Consider the following 10,402-nt stretch of genomic DNA (forward strand, 5'->3'; position numbering starts at 1 on the left):
TTAAGCAAATTGAGGAGGGTACATTTCTTAGTCAATCAAAGTATGTTAAGGACATCCTCAAAAAGTATGAAATGAATAATGCTAAACCTGTTAGTACACATATGAGTTCCTCTGTTCAGTTGGATAAGGATCCTAAGGGAAAATCTGTTGATCAAAAAAAATTTAGAGGGATAATTGGATCTTTACTTTACTTGACAGCTAGCCAGCCCGATATCATGTTTAGTGTTTTTTTGTGTGCTAGATTTTAATCAGATCCAAAAGAATCACATTTGATAGCAGTAAAAAGGATTTTAAGATATCTGTTAGGAATTTAGAACTTAGGAATTTGATATCCTAATTTTAGCTCTTCATTTGAGATAATTGGTTATTCAGATTCTGACTTTGTAGGTTATATGGTGGATAGAAAGAACACTTCTGGAACATGTCAGTTTATTGGAAATTATTTAGTCTCTTGGTCCAATAGAAAATAAAATTCAGTAGCCCTATCTACTACTAAAGCTGAATACATTATATTAGGAAGTTATGTGGCATAAGTACTTTGGTTGAAATAACAGTTGATTGATTTAGGATTAACTATAGACACTATTCTAATTTATTGTGATAACACTAATGCTATTTACATTTCTAAAAATTCTATTCAACATTCAAGAACCAAACATATAGATATCAGGCATCATTTCATAAGAGATCATGTATCCAAAGGAGAAATTGAACTCATTCATGTTTCTACAAAAAATCAACTTGCAAATATTTTTACAAAACATTTACCCTTTGATACTTTCAGTGCATTAAGAACAAGGTTTGGTGTGATCGATTTGAATACATAATTAAAATGATTCTACAACATTGATGTATGTTTTTTTTCTAGTTAGTATTTTTGTCTGTATCTTTGAGTTTGTGATTTTCTGTATCTTGAGTTTGTGTTTTTATTTTTCGTTTTCTGATTGAGTTTGTGTTTTAATTTTATAAAATTCTGACATCTAGATTTTTTAGTGCATGTTTTGAAAAATTAAGTGAAAAATCTTCCATGATGAAATTAATTTCGTACAGGACGAATTGTGTAGTGTGTTAACTGTTGGATTTGAACGATTTGCATACAATTTTTTAGTTTTTATTTTTTACTTCTTCTGTATGATCATCACGATCATCTATACGAACTTTTTAAACATATGTACGATTGATTGACAGTTAAACGGATAAGGTCATTTTTAATATGCATGATCGTACGTACTAAACTTTAGTTCGTACAGACGAACGTTTGGTGATTCGATGTGGGAGACGGTTTCAACTGCCATTAAAACTATCTTAAATTTTTGATTGTCCAGGATGAACACATGTTCGTCTGTATGATCATTTGGTCAAAAGTCTGTACGAAAGGATGCATTGTTACTTGTGTGATTACGAAAAGCCATTTCTTTTTTGGACTCACTCATTCGTCCATACAAAATTTTTTCGTACGGGACGAAATTATTTTCGTTTGTACAAAAATGGTTTTTTTATTAAATTGAAGGCTTTTGAACTCAAATTTCATAACTTCAAACATCCATTTCAAACCCTTTTTCACTTAGATCTTCTCTATGGCAAGTTCTAGCAAAAGGAAAAAGGTTCTAGCCAAGGGTCCACCCAAAAACACTAGTGATAAATTTCTTTCTAAGGTCAACGAAGAGTCATTTCCTAGACTTGTCTTTGCTAAGATCACCCCTTCTAGAGTTCTTCTTCAAGAATAATTGACTTTGAAGGTAATGAATATGTTTGCCTCAAATCAATTTGGTCTCATTCTCACACTAGTCTACTTCTACAATAAAGAGACCTTTCACTACTTTCTAGCAAATATGTCTTTCAATTCTGACCATTCTGTGATTAGGTCATATATTTTTAAAAAGAAAGTAGAAATCACAAAGACAAACTTAGGAATTTTTCTAAACTTAAGGACTGAAGGGATTAGAGCCCATACCTTGACCACTACTTCTTCTTTTGACAGGACTAAAATTAATCAAGTGATTAGAGGAATTATATTTAAGGAACATATCTCTAAAGTGTATACTCTTGTTCGCAATGCTCGTATCATCCAGCATGTTCTTCGAATTTCCATAATTCTTAAAGCTGGTGATAGAGTCAACATTACTCCTCTTCTTTGTACAGCAACCTACTTGATTATGACTGACCAACCTATAGATGAAGCCCAACTAATCATTGACTATCTTTATGGACTTTCTAAAATTGGTCATGTCGCCCATAAAAGAAAGAAGAATATTGCCTTATGACATCTTTGTTGCCTACATTTTGAAGAAGAAGTATGAATTGGTTCATCCATATCAAAATTTTGAAGAACCTCTCTACTATAATGACGGATCTTTTAGATCAATCTTCAATAAAGATGAACCATATAAAACACATGTTATTAGTGACTAAGAGGAGGAACATGAACCTGTACCTGCTAGTGAATGAAATTACCAATATTTGCTTTAGAGATTTGATCGTTTTGAGTCTCATTTTGATCAAATATTTGATCAAATTGAAACTACTTATAGCAGCAGGATGTTCAGTACAATCAAGACATGGGATATATGCGATAACAGATAAATAATATAAGTTCAAATATGCTTATGATAAGCAGTTATTTTAATTTCTTCAGTACTGTACCTACTCCTCCTCCTCCAGATCAGGGCCCATCAGAGTGATTTATGTACTTGCTTATGATATTCTTTAGTTGATGTGATTGTACTTTGATAGTTTGTGATGTGATATGTTTTAGTTATGTGTTAGTTTTCATTTATGTTTTAGTATTTATGTTTTATGATGTATTGATATCATTTCTCAAAATTGTAATATTCATTATCATGAAATCAATATAAGTTATCTTATCTTGGTTTTAATTTTGTGTTGAAATGTATGTTAGCCTATATGAAAATCTCTAAAAAAAAATTATCTTAAGAGTGCTATTACCTTTAAGTGCAATACAAAATTAAATTCATTAAAAAAATCTAATTTTTCTAAATTTAAGTTTTGCTTATAACTTGATGTAATTAAGATTGTCAATTTCATGTCTCTTATTATACTATATTAATGTTTAATATTATTATTGTCATTGTGATGTTTTCTTATTTTATATTTCATTTATCAAGAAATATTGCTGTACTTAAAAAAATTTAAAAATTTTTATTATTGATTTTGGAAAGATTAAGATTACTCTTGAAAAATGTACAAATATAAAAAAATCAAAAGAAATGCGCAAAGATTCGCAATTTGAAAAAGATGCACAAAATAAGCCCACAAGTAAAAAGATGCTAAAAAATGTGCCATAACTATTAAAAAAAAGATGCGTAAAGCGCTACATGTGGTAGTTAATTCTTTCCATAATCTTTCAATCTCTTAATTCAAATTGATCTTCTGTACATTTTTATTTCTTATTGAAATTTGAAATATACAAGTTTTATATTCATCCTTTATGCAATGATATTCTATATTTTAGTGTCTAAATTGATTCATGTTTTTTATATATCTTTTTTATTATAAAAGTTATATCTCTTCTATAAATTCTATGAATCATTTTTATTTACCTAATGAATTAATTTTATTTGCAAAATTTATTTCAATCACTTTCAAGGATCAATTATCAAAGGATTATCATATGACGGCTTACATTTCTATTCTTTTTTTTACTTCTCTTTTTGTTGTTGTCAAAAAGGGGGAGAAAATAATATTTGTATTGTTTTATGTTATCGTATAGTTTTCTATTATTGTATTGTTTAATGTTACGTATTGTTTTCTGTTATGGTATTATTTTCTATTATCGTATTGTTTTCTGTTATCATATTATTTTTGTATGTTTGTATTGTTTTCTGTTATCGTATTGTTCTCGTATCGTATTTCTTTTAAATAAAAAAAAGAAAAGAAAAGAGAGATACATTTGTTGTGCAATTCCTCCTTATTTTCATATGTTCATCAATTCAGGGGGAGTTTAGGAGATTCTTTGAATTTAAAAATTATACAAACATTAATTTTTTTTGCCATCATCAAAAAGGGGGAGATTACTAGGAGAGTTGCTATTTGCATGTTTTAACTTCTTGTAACTTGTATAGTTTTGATGATTACAAATATTATTGTTTTAAGCTTTGTTTTCTCCTAACACTTCTTGGAAAAACTATTTTTTCTCTTGTGTGGACAAACATTTTAATTGAAGTTTATAATTTTTATTGTAATTGAGTTTGAGAAAATATGCTTTAATTGAATAAGCTTAGCACACACACACTTGGGGAGATCTTTAAAAATCACTCTGATCGTACGGCACGAACCTTGTTCGTGCGGGACGATCAAGTCAGTTAATCCCCTCGGAAGAGAAATGGAACGAACAGGAAGTGAGAAACTTTTTCTAAATCCTTATCGTCCATATGAATTTCTGAATTTATCCCAGGACGATCTGCTCTGGATTCTCACTTTGTGCTGATAGTCCAAATGATTCATCCTATTCGTGCCAGGACGAAATGCTCTCTGGAAAATTTTCGTCCAGATGAGCTCCTATTCGTCCCGGGACGAAATGCACTCTGGAAAATTTTCATCCAGATGAGCTCCTATTCGTTCCAGGATGAAATGCTCTCTAGAAAATTTTTGTTCAGACGAACTTCTATTCGTCCCAAGATGAAATGCTCTATCCTTTAAAATTTTGATAACGTCCTGTAGTTTGTCGAAACCAACCCTTGATATAATTGTTTGTCCCAGGACGAACATATTTCACACGGAATGATGATCGTGTATGAAGACAGTTCATACCAATATACATTGTGTTCATATGCAACTAATTAAGTAAATTCGTACAAGACGATCTGACAATCGTACGGGATGATCCACTATGTACAGACTTGAAAATCAACAGTTTTTGGGCAGTTTTTTGTGTCTTTGCTATATAAAGTCCAATTAAAATTGCCTCTTAATCTTTTTGCCTACTGATCTTCATGCCAATTAAAGGGAGAGTCAACAAAAGAGTGTGAGAGAGTGTTTGAAGAAGAATTTTTACTACTGGAGCATGAAGGATTCACTTGGCACTCAAAGGTAAAATTTTTTACTTGTGGTTTTGATTACTTAACTAATTTCTCTCATCCTTCTAAATTTCTTGTGAGAAGATCTGTCAAGGAGATCCGGTTCTCTACCGACACTTGGAGAGTGTCAACAGCCGAAGGATTCTCTGCCTACACTTGGAGAGTCTGAACAGCCGAAGAGTTCTCTGCCTACACTGGGAGAGTGTGAAAGGATGGACGATTCTCTGCAACCACTTGGAGAGTGTAAAAGGACGACGGTTCTCTGCCTCACTGGGTGGTGGTGGAAGAGAGTTTTGTAAAGGCTTCTCCGCGTTGCTGTGGGTGCAAAAGGAGAGTCTCTAGTGGTATTCGTGCAATACTTGGAGGGTGCCTCCGGGGAGTGGATGTACGTTGTGTTTGACCGAACCACTATAAAACTTATGTCTTTTATTTTTTCAGCTGCTTTATTTTTTACTATTTTAACTTGTGATTGAAAAACATTTTCTATAAAATTCAATAAAGTTTTTTTCAGTATAAAATTTTTAAAAGAGGGATAAATTTTTAATTACCAATTCACCCCCCCCCCCCCCCTCTCTCTTGGTTAGTCACTGGGACATAAGCTTAGGTTTAACAACCTAATTCATATTGAATAAGTTTCAACAGTTTTATGCTTCCCAATTATTTACTCAAATTACTTCCTATGAGCATTAATAAGTTCATCAACAAATATTTGGGCCTCCACATGATGGATTAGATATACATATGAATGGATAGTGTCTCCCATGATTGATGAGTAGAAGGGGCCATGATGAAGTCCTTCGAGAAAGACACCTCTAAGTAACTCAAAATCTACCCCTAAAATTTGCTTGGCCTCAGTAAAAATCTTTGAAAGTACTCCTTGAGTGACTCATTTATATTCTAGCAAATTCCTGAGAGGTGGGAAGAGACTTTTACCACCCTCTGATTGACAATAAATTATTTGACAAATAGTTTGGCTAATTTAACAAATTTTGTAATAGTTTTGGTGGGGAGTAAATAGAATGATGTTTAAGCTTACCCTTTCAGGGTAACTGGAAAGAACTGGCATATGAGCATGTTAAAGGCCTACTGAATATGCATGATGGTCCTATATGATTGATATGTTTGAATGGGTCAGATGTCCTATTATAGGAATCAAAGCTTGGTAGTTTGAATCTTGTATGAATGGGGAGTTGAAGGATGGCTTCAGTCAGGGGTGATGACTCCAAGAAGTCTCATTGATGAAGAGATTGTCTTATATCTCATGCGGGGAACTCCTCTTGGACTAGTCTTTGCAGTTCATGTTTTAGGGCATTACAGGGGAGTTTAGCAATATGCAGTTGGGCTAAGTCCTCGGGGACGTACAGAAGAATGCGAGGATGGCGGCCAACGTGCAAAGGATGGGTAGAGCTTACTGTGTCAGCAAGCTCATTTTCTGGATGTGTTGGAGGGTGCATCTTTGGCGGTGAAAGGGGCATCTTGACATAAAGATGTTCAGGTTGAACATCTTCAAGCCCTGGTAGACTTTAAGGGAGAAGAATATCTTCTTGTGGTGCTAGTGCTAGTCCTTGAGTCTCTCATAAGAGTTGAAGGATCGCATTCTAAGACTCCTCCATCTTTCTGATACAATCTTCCAGGGAGGGTCCTGATGTTCCTTCCCTAGTAGGTTTTCACCCACCAGGGTGGAAAGAAGTAAATGCCTGGCATCCCTAGTTTATGGAAGGATTCCTGGATTGGTGTGAGTTGGAGTAGGAGGCTCCCAAGATGCGATGGTTACACCTATTATCATTAGAGGAATGCTTAAGATAGTGGGATTAAAGTTTCCCATAGAATACACCAAACCATTATAGGCTAGAATATAAGTGGCGATAGAGTTAGAGTCCTACGTCTTAGAGTTGCACCGATATCCAGTTAACACATAGAGAACACAATATTTTTTATGTGGAAAATCATACAAAGGGGAAAAACTACGGGGCCTGACCTAGTTGAAAATGATTTCACTAGAATTAGAGTAGATTATAGTGGGCTGACTCATCCTTAATGGAAATCATACTACAAATGTCAACTATAAGGTTGAAATCTAGTGCCAAATAGGGATGATAGTTCGGCATCACTTAGTGGTCTGATAGAAGTATAGTGTGACTTTGAAATTTATGTGTTAATTAGTAATCCAATAAAACTCAGGTGTTACTTGGTTATCTGGCGGAACTCCGTGCCTCAAGTGGCATTACGGAAGAAGTGAGGGCCTCAACTGGTTTTCTAGTGGAGCTTAGGGCCTCAAGTGGTGGTCCGGTGAAGCTCAAGGCCTCAGGTGTTGGTCCAGCAGAGCTTAGGGCCTCAAGTGGTGGTTTGGCAGAGCTCAGGGCCTCAGGTGGTGGTTCAGTAGAGCTCAGGGCCTCATGTCGTGGTCTAGTGGAGCTCATGGCCTCAAGTGGTGGTTCGGTGGAGCTCAGGGCCTCATGTGGTGGTCCGACAGAGCTCAGAGCCTCAGGTGATGGTCTGGAAATACTCAGGGCCTCATGTGGTGGTCCAGTAGAGCTCAGAGCCTCAGGTGGTGGTTCAGCAGAGCTCAGGGCCTGAGGTGGTGGTCTGGCTGAGCTCATGGCCTCAGGTGGTGGTTCGGCAAAGCTCAGGGCCTCATGTGGTGGTCCAGCGTAGATCAAGGCCTCAGATGCTGGTCTGGCAAAGCTCAAGACCTCAGGTGGTGGTCTGGTGGAGCTCAGGGCCTTATGTGAGGGTCTGACGGTGCTCAGGGCCTCAAGTGATGGTCCTGTGGAGCTCAGGCGGTGGTCGAGGGGGAGCAAGGAGGCAAGTGCGATCTCCGATCTATCTCTTGAATCCTTTGGCTTAGGGCCCTTTTTAAGAGATATAAGGGGTCTATTTATTGATTTCCTAGAGTGGCATGGCCTATAAATAGGAGGATCAAGGGCTAATGGGGAGAGGTTTGGATGGGCGATCGATATTGAATCCCTTTATCATGAACAATTCATTAGACATTTGAAGATCTTAATAATGTCAGAATTATGTGATCTTGGGCTCATTGAATTCATCTAGTCAAGATGCTCGATTTACTATAAGCATGTCATGTTTCAAAACTATTTAATAATCCAAGTTATGGTCTGAACCTTCCAACAATTCTTTAGATCCATGATTCAGACCCATTTGGGCTCGGATTGAGTCAAATTTGGTGTCGTTGGGTTTGTATTTTTGAGACATTCAGTTCGACTATAAGTTAGAAATTGGAGTTTCGATTGTCCCAATTTTAATTTTGGAAGTTTCTAACTTGATTTTGCATCGAGATTTGAGCCTGATCAAGATAATTTTTTGATGATGTATCAAACATAAAACTACTTCTTCACATCCACCATCACAATGCTTAAAAATGAATTAATAATAAAAAGTTAATAAAAGTTAATGTAAATAACTTAATTAAATATTTTTGAGAATTGATACACAATAATAAAATGTATTTATCTTATTTTTAAAGATAAAAAAAGGATATGAATTTTAAGCAACATGATTTTTTTTTTGGTTAAAAAATCACGTGCTCTCAAAACAGACAAAGAGAAGTCCAAAATGGAAGAAAATAATTTCATCGAATAATAAAAGAACCAACATATCATCATCATGCCGATCAACACAGTAGGTCAAGTTGCTGATATCCTAACATAGTCGTTGTCTACCACAAAATTTCACAAGCTGCGCTCCAAACTGACAGTTCAAACACCACCTTCACTTTGCGGGGGAGTAAAGGAAAACAACATCACTACAACCAAATGTTGACCTCCATTTTTGTCCTAGTACTCTCGAGCACCTTCGATCGGCTTAGTTAAACCTCGTCAAGCCCAATTCGAACTCGATTTGATCTGAATCGATTTCAATTTGAGTTTAATTTGATTTAATCAAATCGATCGAACCTAGCCCGATTCTAAATTAAACTAATTTGAGCCAAATTCACATTCAAAACTAACTCAAATTAGCCCAATTTAATTCTATTAGTGCTCATTTGACTTTTTAAGCATTTTGAATTTGATTCCTAAATTAAGAAATGCAACCGATGGCTCTGCTTGCATTAAATTTGACTCTGTCATTGACAGGCCTCTCACTCACGTGAGCCCTAAAATAGGAAGTGGATTCGAACGACTTTAGGTAGAGGAAGAATGTTGTAGGGCTGTTTTGATGTTTTCGGGCTAAGCAGAGCGTCGGGAGACGTTTAGAAGACTTAGAGGAAGCCTTCGGCTCCCTCATTCGCACCCTATCCCTCTCTCTCTCTCTCTCTCTCTCTCTCTCTCTCTCTCTCTCTCTCTCTCTCGATTTCGCACAGCCTCTTTCTCTCCGATTATCTCTGATTCACAGAAGAACGAAGGAGTCCGACTCCTTACTCTCTGGCTCTCCCTATTTTCTTCCTCCGTTCAAAAATCCAGGCCGAGCCCATCTAAGCTATAGTTACGTGAACTCCCCCTAGTACTGGGAGTCCTTCTCTCACTCTCTCCCACTTATCCTTTCGGTATCGAGCATTATATGCTCGGTACAGGCTTAGTTTTCTCGGTACCGAGCATTATATGCTCGTTATAGGCTTAGTTTGCCCGGTACCGAGCATTATATGCTCGGTACAGGCTTGGTCTGCCCGGTACCGAGCATTACATGCTCGGTATAGGCTTAGTTTCTCGATACCGAGCATTACATGCTCGGTACAGGCTTGGTTGGCTCCATACCGAGTATTATATGCTCGTTACAGGCTTTGTTTTCCCGGTACCAAGAATTATATGCTCGGCACAGCTAGGTGGTTGCTCGGTATAGCGAGTCTCTTATCCTTTTTTTACCTTCCTTTCTCCTTTAACTATTTTTTTTACTCGCGCTTTAAGATTGAATGCTTATAAAATAGAGAGATATCAAGATTTGTTTTATGGTAGATAGTCATGCCTCTTATACTTCTTCTGGTTAGGGTGCATTATGGTCTGCTTTATGATTAGAAATATCTACGAGCTGCTTTACGCTGAGGGCCTCATGAATTATTTTGTGTTGAAAAAAGTTTTACGAAAGTTTTATAATGAGAGGATTTGCAAAGTTTTCTTATTGGAAAATTTTGATAGTTTACCCAACACCAAATTTAAATAGAAGCACTTGATTATTTGTGTCGGAAAGAGTTTTTGTTGGATTTTCATGTGTCATTACATTTGAAATTTTCATATGTTATTTTAGGATTCATAATTTTATGATTAACTTTGTACGGCAGACTCGTTGATGTCTTTTTAAAATGATGTAGTATTTCATGGGGGGAGTTGTCTATCTCCTTGCTTGCACTTATTTTCAAACTGGTTTTGGATTAATGTGTAGTAAGAACATGTTTTGGGTTTAAAGTGAAAGCC

This window comes from Dendrobium catenatum, unplaced genomic scaffold, assembly GCF_001605985.2.
Source record: "Dendrobium catenatum unplaced genomic scaffold, ASM160598v2 fragScaff_scaffold_911, whole genome shotgun sequence".
Taxonomy (NCBI): Eukaryota; Viridiplantae; Streptophyta; class Magnoliopsida; order Asparagales; family Orchidaceae; genus Dendrobium; species Dendrobium catenatum.